Source organism: Notolabrus celidotus, chromosome 7 (assembly GCF_009762535.1).
Source record: "Notolabrus celidotus isolate fNotCel1 chromosome 7, fNotCel1.pri, whole genome shotgun sequence".
Taxonomy (NCBI): domain Eukaryota; kingdom Metazoa; phylum Chordata; class Actinopteri; order Labriformes; family Labridae; genus Notolabrus; species Notolabrus celidotus.
The window spans coordinates 15,125,018-15,139,854 of record NC_048278.1 but is presented as its reverse complement, the minus strand read 5'-3'; the positions used below and the strand labels follow the sequence as shown (position 1 = coordinate 15,139,854).

The 14,837-nt window shown below is 41.1% G+C and overlaps 1 long non-coding RNA gene across 1 annotated transcript; it reads right to left on the bottom strand.

The window, feature by feature from the left end:
* Positions 1-812: 812 nt before the first annotated feature.
* On the bottom strand, positions 813-10,518 carry LOC117816449. Its single transcript, XR_004631956.1, has 3 exons — positions 10,310-10,518; positions 5,330-5,395; positions 813-919 (listed from the first exon to the last, which is right to left on the bottom strand). It is a non-coding gene; the product is annotated as an uncharacterized LOC117816449 (long non-coding RNA).
* Between the last annotated feature and the right edge of the window lie 4,319 nt (positions 10,519-14,837).

Genomic DNA, 14,837 nt, shown 5'->3' with positions numbered 1-14,837 from the left:
TTATCTGAAGATGCTTTTACAAACATAGCAGGTCTAGACCGTACTCTATGTTGAATTATAAACAAAGACCCAACACCAAAACAGTCTAAGATCCAGTCCCCTCTTACTGACAGGACTCAATCTTATCGCATCTTAATCCACCGTTAGCATTGCACCTTGCAGTATTTAGCTAGTTACAGCAGCAAGGAAAAACGTTGTTTAAACAGGCAGAAACCTCGAGCAGAACCAGACTCATGTTAGACAGCCATCTGCCTGGTCTGGATTACCTAAGGAAGACACACTCAGTCACATTACATATGTTGTCTTAACATTTTGTAAATTATTTGTTGTGTTATAAATAAAGAGAGAAAAAATAATACAAATCTATGGTTTCACCTATGGCTGTATAATGGCGGACCATGTTTAGACCAAGCAGCAACCTCATGTGGAAGTGTTCAAAACTGCAGTTTTTCGAGTGTCCGCTTGAGGCTGGCTCCGGAAGTACCGGAAACCACACACCAATTAAAAAAAGCCTATCTTTACAGCAGAAATAAACACGTCTACAGCCTGGTACAAAAAAAACGAGCGGTCTGAATAGCTCATTGTACAGGCGGCAAATTTTTTCGTAAGGCGGCAATTTAGAAGATATTAAGTTTACTAGTGTTCCATTATGAGAGGCACAGCTGACTAGATTGACAGGTGGGAACACTGTAGCTGTTGGCTGGGAGGCTCAAAGCCCGACTTTTTACCTCACACTAGCTCGACAGCAGTTAGGTTGACTTCAGCATATCCAATATGGCTCCTGCGGATGATTGGCTTCATAACAGCGATCAGCTGCCTACTCAGCCAGCTTACCTCAGCTGGCTTACCTCAGCTGGCTGTGTAGGTCCTCCATCTCATTGTTCTGTTATCTCACAGTCTTCAGAAAGTGCTGGTTTGTCTGTGTGTGGCAAGAGACACAAGACCGGCATGATTGTAGCATGTCCCAACTCACTCAAGAAAACATATCAAACACAACTCTGAAAGAAACTTGGTTTCCAAAAGTTAACTGCAAAGTAAAACCTTTGAACATAGTGACTGATGCCAGTGAGAGGTGTTCACAAGGCCTGCCTCTTCATAAAATATGCATCTGCGTGATATAGTGTTACTCCCTGGTAACACACTGTATTGTATCCCACTAAATGCCAGGCATGCGTGTCTATCTACTAAGAAATGTTCCTCATGTGTCCATCACAAGTGCCGGCCAGAGAGCTTTCTATTTTTCTGCACCAAAACTGTGGAACTCTCTTCCTCTGGACATTAAAACAGCAAGCTTTCTGGATGTTTTTTAAAGTAGACTTAAGACTTACCTTTTAGATCTGGCTTTTAACTTAGAGGATTTTTTTTTAGCCCTGGACTACATTATTACCATTATGACCATTGTTTTAGCATCATTGTTATTTAGTTCATTTTATTCTATCTTATCTTGTCATATTTTATTTGTATATTTATTTTTCTGGTCTTTATCTGATTTGATTTGATTGATTTGATTGTAATGATTTGATTTTATATTATTTTTCTGATACTTCTCTGATTTGATTTGATTGATTTGATGGTCATGATTTCATTTTTTAAGTATTTTACATCACATTCTTTTCCACTTTTATATATTGCTGTTGTTTTCTGTCTTTCTATTCTGAGTTGAGTTGAGTAAATACTTTTTTTAAGTTAGTTTATAGTAATTGTGTTTGTCTTCCAATCTATTTTTAGTGCGTTTTCACGAGGCCCCCAACTACTGTTGAGTCACCAGCTTTTAGGTTTGCAAAATAACTGTTGCTTACCCACCAACTATATGTTTTTATTTTGTGTTATATTTGAATATGTTCTGTGTTCCTATTATTTATTTATAGGTGCAGTGTGTAGAAATAGGAATATTAGCAACATCTAGTGGTCTGATTATAGAAAGAACCCCTGTGTTCCTAACCCTTAGTGTCACCTTAGAAAAGGTGGCCGTGGAGGACCATAAGCTCTCCTGAAAATGGCACTTAGTTCTCTTATATCATGTAACCGTCAGACAAAAGACTAAAAGAAGTTATTAAACTATTAGGACATCCTCGGGTCTCAGACTGAGGTATCAGACCTCAGATGAAAAAGAGTCATGTCTCTGGAAAACCTCTGTCAACGGTCAGACTTCAGATGGAAAGGCCTCAGTCCAAACGTCATCAAGTCTGGTTTCAGTCATCCAGGTCTTGTTGTGTTCACTAAATGGCAGGAGTTGCGCTCTGCTTCACAACTTCCCATAGTGTATGGTATGTGTACAAAAAAATGTTATAACGTATCAATAACAATACAAATTATTTTGCGCTAAACAACTACAAAGGCTCTCTCTTCTTCTCCATCTGTCTTTCAAGGTGAATTCCTGGACCGATAGCTTGACAAAGAATAATGAAACACATTTTGCTCTCTTTTGTCCGTAATATCCGTTCTGATCTGCTGTAGAACATGATGGCGGTTTGTGATGGCGGCCTCCATCAGGAGACCCCCGCCATATTTAAATATACAGTGGGGCAAAAAAGTATTTAGTCAGCTTCTGATTTTGCAAGTTCTCCCACTTAGAAAGATGAGAGAGGTCTGTAATTTTCATCAGAGGTACACTTCAACTATGAGAGATAAAATGAGAAAAAAAATCCAGGAAATCACATTGTAGGATTTTTAAAGAATTTATTTGTAAATTATGGTGGAAAATAAGTATTTGATCAATAATAAAAGTTGAACTCAATACTTTGTTACATAACCTTTGTTGGCAATGACAGAGGTCAAACGTTTCCTGTAAGTCTTCACCAGGTTTGCACACACTGTAGCTGGTATTTTGGCCCATTCCTCCATGCAGATCTCCTTCTAGAGCAGTGATGTTTTGGGGCTGTCGCTGGGCAACACGGAATTTCAACTCCCTCCACAAATTTTCTATGGGGTTGTGGTCTGGAGACTGGCTAGGCCACTCCAGGACCTTGAAATGCTTTTACGGAGCCACTCCTTCATTACCCGAGTGGTGTGTTTGGGATCATTGTCATGCTGGAAGACCCAGCCACATTCCATCTTCAATGCTCTCACTGATGGAAGGAGGTTTTGGCTTAAAATCTCACGATACATGGCCCCGTTCATTCTTCCCTTAACACGGATCAGTCATCCTGTCCCCTTTGCAGAAAAACAGCCCCAAAGCATGAGGTTTCCACCCCCATGCTTCACAGTAGGTATGGTGTTCTTGGTATGCAACTCAGCATTCTTCTTCCTCCAAACACGAGTTGAGTTTTTACCAAAAAGTTCTATTTTGGTTTCATCTGACCACATGATATTATCCCAATCATCTTCTGGATCATCCATATGCTCTCTGGCAAAGTTCAGATGGCCCTGGACATGTACTGGCTTAAGCAGGGGGGCACACCTGGTGCTGCAGGATTTGAGTCCCTCTCAGTGTAGTGTGTTACTGATGGTAGCCTTTGTGACTTTGGTCCCAGCTCTCTGCAGGTCATTCATCAGGTCCTTCCGTGTAGTTCTTGGATTTTTGCTCACCGTTCTCATGATCATTTTGACCCCACGGGATGAGATCTTGCGTGGGGCCCCAGATCGAGGGAGATTATCAATGGTCTTGTATGTCTTCCATTTTCTTACAATTGCTCCCACAGTTGATTTATTCACACCAACCTGCTTGCCTATTGTAGATTCACTCTTCCCAGCCTGGTGCAGGTCCACAATTTTCTTCCTGGTGTTCTTCGACAGCTCTTTGGTCTTGGCCATGGTTGAGTTTGGAGTCTGACTGTTTGAGGCTGTGGACAGGTGTCTTTTATAGACAGATAACGAGTTCAAACAGGTGCCATTAATACAAGTAACGAGTGGTGGACAGAAGAGCTTCTTAAAGAAGAAGTTACAGGTCTGTGAGAGCCGGAAATCTTGCTTGTTTGTGGGTGACCAATTATTCATTTTCCACCATAATTTACAAATAAATTCTTTAAAAATCCTACAATGTGATTTCCTGGATTTTTTTTCCTCATTTTGTCTCTCATAGTTGAAGTGTAACTCTGATGGAAATTACAGACCTCTCTCATCTTTCTAAGTGGGAGAACTTGCAAAATCAGTGGCTGACTAAATACTTTTTTGCCCCACTGTATATATAAATATGGCGGGGGTCTCCTGATGGATGCCGCCATCACAAACCGCCATCATGTTCTACAGCAGATCAGAACGGATATTACAGACAAAACAGAGCAAAATGTGTTTCATTATTCTTTGTCAAGCTATAGGTCCAGGAATTCACCTTGAAAGACAGATGGAGAAGAAGAGAGAGCCTTTGTACCTCTCTCATCTTTCTAAGTAGGATAACTTGCAAAATCAGTGGCTGACTAAATACTTTTTTGCCCCACTATACATACTTATTCTAGGTTTATAAAAAGAGAACTATAGTTTTGAATAGGTGATTAAACACACATCTTAAATCCTCTGGTAACCCAAATCAAGAAAAACATTCTACCAATTATATTTATAGTCACATTTACATATAAAATATCAGAACTGAACTTTCTTCCATTTTTGAAATAGTATCAAGCTTTTATAACGTTCTGACCATAGACTGTAAACATAGGTTCTGATCACTAGGTTAAAATGGGCGGGGTTAACTTGGATATGTATGATGAAAAAAATATCTAACCAATCATAAATGAAACACTGAATCACTTGCACACATGTTTAACAAAACTACTCAGCCCCTACTCCTGCACTTCAGCCTCGACAGCTCAGGGCATCACATGGTCCTAATGCCTCGACTATGGAGACTACGAAGTGATAAAAGTAATACATTATACAATTTCTGATTCTGAAGTATTCTCAGCACTCAGAGACCATTTGAAATAAATAATTGTAAGATCGACCTTTTACGTCTTTAGATTCGGAGTCAGACGGCTCAATCAGGCAGGCTGTGAACTCACTTGACGTGTCAATCAAAGAGTTAGCTGCCACACCCACACAGAGACCCGAGAAATGGTCTGAACTGGAAAATAAGCTGTTTTGGAACAGTGTTTTTTCATAACTATGGATGTCTATTTTCACTCAGATTTATGTTGATGGTTAATTACACATTAAATTTTGATATTCTATTTGAATTTTAAATACTCCATTCGTGTTTCCAGAAGCTTTAACATTTCCTTAACAAGAAAAATCAAACTGACCAGGACAGTTCTTGCTGACTACCAAAGCATTTTATGAACAAATTCACTACATTATAAGATAACAAAAGCAGGGTAAGTGATGCTCAGTTCTTTAATCTTTTGACTATTTAAGAGGCAGTAATTTAACATGCTTTTAATTAACAATCACTTACTGTCTCCAGGGTGTGATTGGCCACTTGAAGTTTGTGTGTCTGCTGCTTTACCTCAGCAAGCTGATCCTGAAAAAGAAAAAGGAGCAATTCATTAGAATTGATTATTGTTAACTATTCTATACTAATAGCAAGTATTCACCAAAGCCAAACATCTGCAAGTGATCTTATTTCAATGATTATGGCTCCATCTAGTGGTGAAATATTAAATATGTTTGGCTGAAACTGGGAGGGGATGGGAATGAATGGGGAAAAAAAGTCTTTGGGAACCCTGAGCTGTTGCCTCTGAGCAGTGTGACTCTGTTCATTAGAGATGGTCTTCTGGTAGACCTGCTGAAGGCAGTCCAGCTGCTGTGCTGCAGTCTGCCATAGCTCCATGGCCTGCAGCCGTTCCTAAAACCATAATTTTATACGTTAAGTGACTTTAACAGAAAAATATGGAGATTTATAGTGACTACAGTTGCCATTATGTTACAAAAGATTTCAATTTTTTCTTTTCAATTGAACTGGTCACGTTATAGGTCACATTAAAAGGTAAAAAAAAAGTTCTGACATGATTTATCTTGGTCTCAATTTTTTAAATCACAAAACCTAGCATTTTAACAGGGGTATGATATCCACTGTATATACTGTGGATACGGAAAGTATTCAGACCCCTTCACTTTTTTTTTACTTTTTTTTGTGTTACTGCCTTATTCCAAAATGGATTACATTTTTTCCCCTCAACATTCTCCACACAATACCCCATAATGACAAAGTGAAAAATGTTTTGTAGGAGTTTTTGCAAATTATTAAAAAATAAAACACTCAAATATCGCATGTGCATAAGTATTCAGACCCTTTACTAAATACTTTGTTGAAGAACCTTTGACAGTGATTACAGCCTCCAGTCTTCTCAGGTATGATGCTACAAGCTTAGCAAACCTGGATTTGAGGAGATTCTCCCATTCTTCTTTGCCCATCCTCTAAAGCTTGATAAAGTTGGATGGGGAGCATCAGTGCACAGCTATTTTCAGGTCTTTCCAGAGATGTTGAATCAGGTTCAAGTCCGGACTCTGGCTGGGCCACTCGAGGACATTCAGAGACTTGTCCTGAAGCCACTCCTTGTTATCTTGGTATGCTAAGGATCGTTGTCCTGTTGGAAGGTGAGCCTTCGCTGCAGTTTGAGGTCCAGAGTGCTCTTGAGCAGGTTTTCATCAAGGATCTCTCTGTACTTTGCTGCGTTCATCCTTCCCTTGATCCTGACAAGACTCCCAGTTCCTGCTGCTGTAAAACATCCCTACAGCATGATGCTGCCACCACCATGCTTCACTGTAGGGATGGTATTGTCCAGATGATGAGCAGTGCCTTGTTTCCTCAAGATGTGACGCTTGGCATTCAGCAGTTGTTGTTGTGCATTAAACTGGGACATCATTACTTCTCCTGTAGGTCTGTAAACAAATGGGACTTTATGGTACTTTGATGATGATTTACTTTAACCGAATGACTGATGCTGGGTGGTTTTATCATACATTGCTTCTTAGAAAGTTATTGTTCTGCAAATATATATATATATATATAAAACTTGTTATAGAGTCTAACCACTGCAGGAAGAAAAAAAACTGCGATATTACTCCATGAGACACTGCGGGTGAAGAAGTCTGTCACTGAACAAGCTACCTAGTGTTGTTATGGACTCCTGGAGGGGGTGTGACGTGTTGTCCATCCTCCTGTCAGCCACCACCTCCACAGGGTCCAGCGGGCAGCCCAGGACAGAGCTGGCCTTCTTCACCAGTCTGTTCAGCTTCTTCCTGTCAGCAGCAGAGATGCTGCTTCCCCAGCAGACCACTCCAAAGAAGATGGCTGATGCCACCACAGAGTCAAAGGACTTCAGAAGAGCCCCCTCCACACCAAAAGACCTGAGTCTCCTGAGCAGAAAGAGTCTGCTTTGTCCCTTCTTGTAGAGTGTGTTGCAGTTGTCTGACCAGTCCAGTTTATTGTTCAGGTGAACACCCAGGTACCATGTCTGTTCCCTGGATGTTCACTGGTGTGGGAGGAGGGGGCTTGCGTCTTCTGAAATCCACCAGCAGCTCTTTGGTCTTTCCTGCGTTGAGCTGGAGGTGGTTTCTCTGGCAAAATCCTGCGTCATTTCTCTGTACTCCCTGTCGTCCCCATTGGTGATGAGGCCAACAATGGCGGAGTCGTCAGAGAACTTTTGCAGGTAGCAGCTTGCTGTGTTGTGGGTGAAGTCTGCAGTGTAGAGGTTGAACAGGGACAGAGCCAGAACCGTTCCCTGGGGAGCCCTCGTGCTACAGACGATGGTGTCTGACTGACACCTCTAGGCCCTCACATACTGCGGACAATCGGTGAGGTAGTCCAGAATCCAGGCCGTGAGGAGGTGATCTACTCCAGAGTGCTCAAACTTGTCCCTCAGAAGCAACGGCTGTATGGTGTTGAAGACACTGGCGAAATAAAAAAACATGATCCTCAGTGTGGTCCCAGCCGTGTCCAGGTGAGAGAGGGCTCTCTGAAGGAGGTCGATGACAGCGTCATCCACCCCGGTGCCAGGTTGGTAGGCGAACTGCAGCGGGTCCATCGATGATCTTACCAGGGGTCTCAGGTGACCAAGGACCAGTCTCTCCAGGGTCTTCATTGGCATTTTAACACTCGTTAACATTTAGGAATCAAAGACGCCACTAAAACTTTTCACCTGAGTTGAGATCAGTCCCTCAGATCCCTAACATGTAAGCTACTTCACACACCTGATGTTTGGGGAATCGCAAATCTCTGTCTTTTTTCCATGAAACCACAATTCATTTCCCCTGTTACAGCCCTCAATCGGAGTCATCTCTCAGATTGCTTGCTGGTAAACTGCTCTTCCTGAAAGGAGGCTGGGAGCTAATGAATTTTCTTGTTGGATGTGTTGCTCTTCATTCTGGCAGCCCAAAAGCCCAGACTGAGCCCTATCAACTTTAATTGGCATTTGTTACGACTGTGGTTGTATTTCTTTTGTATTTCTGTGCTTATTGAGAGTGTGTCTGTGTTGGATGCTACTTGCTGCTGTCTGTCTTACAGATACACTCATTTTCCAGGGCGTGATCTCGCAAGACTTCAGCTCGGCGGCTGATAGGCTGGTCGGAGGTATGCCCCTATATCGAACACATATAGACTAAAACATAAAGGGTCTTCATTTACAGCTATGATAAATTCATATGACTGCACAGAGGTGCCTGTGAGCAGGCAGAGGTTTAACTGCCAGAGAATTAAAGCTAGTTCTCCCTTATTAGTGGTGAGATATGAGAGAGGAGAGCAGAAAAGCTAGCTGCCTCTCCTCTCCTGCCAAAGCCAGGGCAGACAAGAAGACACAAGAGTAATCTTATTCCATTCAAAGAGAAGAAGTAACCATCCGGTTTAAAAACAAACCAAAGCAAACTTTCTACTTGTACATGTGTTACTTTATTTTTATGACTATCCAGTATTTTTTTTTTGTTAAATAGACCAGGTTATATTGCAATGTCGGTGCAGTGTCCACTGTAATTTGCGGTATTCCTGCGGTACTTCTGCTTCCCTAAGTAGAGACTAAGTAGAGTTTTAAGATGCTGTCTATGCTTCATACTTGCTTTCATTCAATGACATTTCATCAGGAAACTATAAAAACTATTGATAGGAATCGTGTCATAGCATATGCAAAACCTCTAAACTCAGAAATTGTACCTTGAAAAAAAGATAACTTTTCTCCTCTGTATGGACCTCCGCCATAGACCCCTTTAGTCAGCGAGCCTTAAACACAGAATTAAAACTGTTGGCATCAAAGTGTCTGGTTGTTCTGTGGTTGGTTGGAAGAACTGAAACTCCACAACAGACCCAAGCTCTATGTCTATAACTCAATATTTAGGAACCACATACCTGTGTGCCCCCCACCCTCCCCAGTCCAGGAAAGTACTGATACCATCCTAACACAAACAGTACTGACAGCCAGATTGAACTGCATATGGGACTGGAATGGTAAAGTGTACTCCATGGTAAGTGGCCTGTCACCTACTTCTTAACCCTGCTCTTTTGAATGACATTCTCATACACATACATTCAATGACTTGCACCCTGTGATTCTAGTTCTAATCATATTTTTGGAACATTTAATTTCCACAAAGTTAATCCTCTTTTTTTTTTTACTCTTGTGCATTCTAATGATCGCTTTTTTCCTCTACATGCTGTCTTTGCACTTCCTCCTCTTTCCTTTTGCATTCACTGCAAATTTGAAATCGCAAATTTAATTCCCTCCGGAGTTTATATGGGAACCACTGAAAGTGTTAAATTAACACTTTTTAAAGAGTTAAAGTTTTAACACTATGACAGTGTCACCCAATTAGCTCTTACATTGTAAAATGATAACACCACAATGGGTTTAAAGAGCACTAAGTAGGTATACATTGTACTTCCATCAGTAACACTACAGGAGTAAGTAAATTACACTGAACCAGTGCTCAGTTAACACTTGTTGGTGTCGGTGCTGGTGTTGTTGTTTTGACTCCCACAGAGTTGATTTCAACACTTCTTCGTGTGAAAATAGTATCAAACAGGGAAAGAGGAGATGTCCTCTCACTTGCGGAGCCAGCCGGAGTCAGAGTGGCTGAAGGGCTGCAGCACCAAGTATGTGTTCGAGCAGGGCAGGTGGGCTCAATAAGCCTGATTAGCCAACCTACAACCCAGGGAGAAAAGAGGGAGACACAAAAAACAACAAGACAAGCCCCAGGGTTGTCACACATGACATTTAATTTGCCTTTTAATTCATAAAACATATACAAACATCAGACAAATTCAACACAAAATATGCTTTGAAAAGTTCATCAAATGCCATGAGAAAACAGTTTGCCTGGCATGGGATACGATGCTTACAAACGTGCTTCGTAAAGCATATATTCTTCACAGATGTATTTTGTACAAACAGCAGTTCACAACATCAGTTAATATATATTTCAGGTAGTTAGGTTTAATTTGACTTACCGTCTAAAACCGCATGAAAGGAGGAAAAATAGCCAGCTTGTCTCTGTGTCTCCAACCAACGAGGTGAAATGTGCAGGGGACCTGCATTGGCGGAGCTAAGATTGACTCTGTGTTAACACTGATTGATCAACTCTGTCAATTAACTACAACACTGAACACAAATTAAATCAGAAATAGTTAAAACTACACTTTGGGAGTTAAAATCAACTCTGGAATGTTTAACCCTGGAATTTCAACTCTCAAGTTTTTGCTGTGTTACTCCTCTACTCCGTTGTCTTCCTCTGCTCTTCTCTTTCTTCTCTATCCTCTGGTTGCATATCTACATTCTTCATTCTCCACCTCCCTCTAGCCCTCACCCTCCACCTCCTCTCTTCCCTGTGGTCCATTCATCATTTTCTCTTACTCCTTCTTTTGCCCCAAGGATATATTTCCTCCTACACGGCCTTGTCTAATCTCCCCCCTCTCTCCGTTTATTTATATCAATGAGCAAAAGTCATCCTTTCATCTTCCTCCAGATGAACAGAATGCTTGTGGAAGAGGACAGAAGAAAAGAGAAGCAGAACACAGATAAACACTGTTTCTCTCAGTCCATGAATTCAAATGTACCGAGCAGTGGGAATATTATATAAACTCTCCCTCTGAGATAAGTCAACATGTTTTGGCCAGCTGGTTAAAGGGTTGTTTCACCCTAAACACTTCAAATGCATATTAATACAAAGCTGGAGGAATAACAACGTTATTCTGGCATTCACACAGTGGACTATCTTGGGAAAAAAAAACTCCAGTCAAATGTCAAATTCACCTCTAACTCAAAGTTGCTTTCACCTGCTCTGCTCGTTGCTAGGAATGCTGGACAGGATCCCAGATGTAAATATCTGCGTTGTTTAGCCATACGCATTTGCATGCTAATCAAAACTAGCGTTTTAGCCACATTGTTTTGATGCTAATAAAAACTAACGGCTTTACCATGTGACCAGGGGTATTTATCACAGCTGAGGATGCCCATTTGATTATGAGAGGTGAACCTGAGGAAAAGGTTTTCCTGGGTCTCCCTCATTTCTTTCTTCCTGTCAGTTGCTCTGCAGCGGATGTTTTCTTTCTCTCTCTTTTTTTTTATAACTTTGTTTATTGGAAGCAGGTTCAATGGTAGCAAAGGAAAATTACAATGTGGTGCAGAGGACTTCCATTCTTCCCATTTTTTCCCTCTTTTTTCCCTCCCACAAACCCATCCTACTTGTACTTCAAAGAATAAGGAAAATAATAAAATCCAACCCAAATGTAAAAATTAATAAATAAATAAAATGAAAGGGGGGGGGGGGGGGGGGGGGTCTCAGTCATCACAATCAGGCAGGGAAGTCAAAGATTCAATATGATTCAAGAGAGGGCTCCAAGTCTTATCGAATGTGTTTGAGGAACCATTAAGGGAAAACCTGAGCTTTTCAAGTCTAATAGACAGTAACAACTCTTTCACCCATCTGTTATGAGACGGAGGTTGAGGGTGTTTCCATTTGAGAAGTATAAGTCGCCTGGTCAAGAGGGTGGTAAAGGCAAGAACAGTCTGCATGACTTTAGATGTAACAGGCTGCGGGGGGGGGCGGGGCAAACAAGGCCAACAGAGGATCAGGAGTGATAGTTATAAAATATGCTGTGCTAAGCATTTAAAATATATTTCGGACCAGAATGTGGCAAGCCTGGGACAGAACCAGAACCAAGAGAATGGTCAGCTGGGGATTGTTTGCACCTATTACATGAGTCAGTTACATTGGGGTAAATCCTAGATCTCAAATTAGTGTAGTGAGCTTTGTGTACAACTTTACACTGTAGGAGGCCGTGCCTTGCACAGATTGAGGAGGAGTGAACCAAACGTAAAACTTGTTGCCAATAAACACCAGGAAGCGTGGTTCCCAGCTCCTGCTCCCAAGAGTCCCTGGGGCAGGGCGCTGGGCTGTTACTGGTAACATTAATGAGGTTGTAAATACTCAAGATTAGCCGCTTTCGTCAGGATCGAGAGCCAGTACAGAGTCCATTAGAGTTTCCGGGGGACGACTGGGGAATTTGGGGTTCTGATTTTGAACAGATAAGTCGAAATTTTTAGAGAGCTCTGGAAAGGACATAAAAGTCCCTTGGTGGTAAAGGTCCTTAAGTGTTGCTATCCCTTTGTCAGACCAAGTATGAAAGGTCGAATCAGTGCAAGATGGCAGAAATAGGTGATTGTTTACGATGGGGGAGAGGTCTGAGGCCCTGTGAAGGCCGAGGCTTTTCCTAATTTGAATCCAGATCCTAACAGAGTTAATAACAACCGAGTTAGAGGTGGAGTTAGAGGCAGTCAAAGGGAGTGGAGAGCAAACCAGGGAGTGGAGAGAGAGTTTAGAGGATGCAAGTTCCATATCCACCAACGCGAGTGCATGTCGTCTGCTATATCACTAATCCAGTATAACAGTTTATAAATATTATAAACACACACACACACACACACACACCTGCAAACAACACAAGCTGAAAGTTCCTCACAGGAACTTTATTCTCCAAGTCAAATAACTTGACCTAATATTTTCATCAAATCATTTATTTACCATTTATTGATGTTATTATCTTATCCATTATCATTGCATATTTATTCAATTATTTTGTCCTCATTTATTTCTAATATATATTCACATAAAATCGAAGTGTTTTGTTTGTGTAATTCTGTCTGTTTTTTTTTTCTTATTTAGTTTTGCCATTTCCCTCATCCGAATATCTACAGGCCATAGATTTGACTCTGGGCTACTTAATATGGCCAGACATGTTTGAAATCTGCTCTAATATGGCATGAGCAGAGAGATTTCTATATGTTTCATAACTAGTGGAAAGATAGTTCCAAGCCTATGATTGTGGCACAGAGTAGTGCAGACAAATAAACACTTATTCAGTACATTTTGTCTTTGTGTTTTTGATCAGCATTGCCAGATCAAAAGAACACTAATTGGGTTGGGGTCCAGAGCACACTAAAATATTTACCCTCCTCAGGCACAGTCACAGTCGTCGCCAATAATGCTGCCAAAGCTAAAGCAGCGCATGTTGGCTTGTTGACATATTGATCAATTACATACACTGTCTGTCCAAAAAAAAGTTGCACACTGTAATATTTCCCTGGACTGCCTTTAGCTTTGAGTACGGCACGCAATTGGCATTGTTTCGATAAGCTTCTGCAATGTCACAACATTATTCCCATCCAGAGTTGCATTCATTCTCTGCCAAGATCTTGTATTGATGATGGAAGAGTCAGACCGCTGCACAAAGTGTTCTCCAGCACATCACAAAGATTCTCAATGGGGCTGAGGTCTGAACTCTGTGGCGTCCAATCCATGTGTGAACATGATGTCTCAAGCTTCCCGAACCACTCATTCACAATGTGAGCCCGATGAATACTGGCATTGTCATCTTGGAACATGCCCGTGCCATCAGGGAAGAAAACTCCAGATCATAACACTGCTCCCACAGGCTTGTACTGACAGGACTCAGTCTTATCTCATCTTAATCCATCATGAGCATTGCACCTCACAGTAATGTAACTAGTTACAGCAGCAAGGAAAAACTTTCTTTCAACAGGCAGTAACCTCAAGCTCATTTAAACAGCCATCTCCTTCGACCAAGTCATATGTTTGATTGAGCGTACATCTGACTTATCAGGTGAGTAAAATTAGTTAACAAATTACTTTGCATCTCAGCAATTAAGTCTAGAAAGAAGTCCAGGTATTATATATGTAAATGTGTGTGAGAGAGGAAAGTTTGTTAAGACTGTGGAGGGAAAAAATTGAGAGGGCAGGCTGCAACAGTAACAACAAAAAGTGAAAGCAACGCAGAGAGCTAGGTTGGGTCAAAGAAAGTAGGGAGGGATGAATAGGAAAGAGGAAAGATAATCACTGAAGTGTGCAAAAGAGGAGTGAAGGTGGCTGTGGAAGCTGATGGTAACAAGAGGGCAGTGATGGGTGGTCAAGCTGAGTGTATGTGTCTGGGTATTTGTGTCTGACCCCCTACTGTGGTCAGTGCTCTGTGACAGGCAGACATGGGGTTCCTCTGCTCTAAGAGTGAGGTGGTCTAACTGTGCACAGTTGTCTGCACAAGTTCTTTGTTTTTTAAGGTTGTTGAGTGGATTTTCAGATATTTTTTAATCTCTTCTGCTGATTTGCTGGATGCCCCGACCTAAGGAGTTACTCCACCAGTTAGCATATACAATTGGCACCTAGTTTATCCAATAGAATTTAATGCAATTTCATGACAAAGGTAACAAACCAACTGAAACTCTAATACAAAAGTGTTCTCCTCTCAATATATACAGTACTTTTTTTTTTCCTCCCAGCAATCAATTAATAAGTACATTTTTTAAATTAAAGATTCAGTGTGTAATTTTGGCAAGCATTTAAAAAGGAAAACTGTAGGTGAACAGAGAACACATAATGTACAAAATTCTAAAGTGTTGTTGTAGGAGGTACTTGTCAATAATTATGACGCTTTCTTACTGATCTTCCAGTTGTGTAAGATGCTT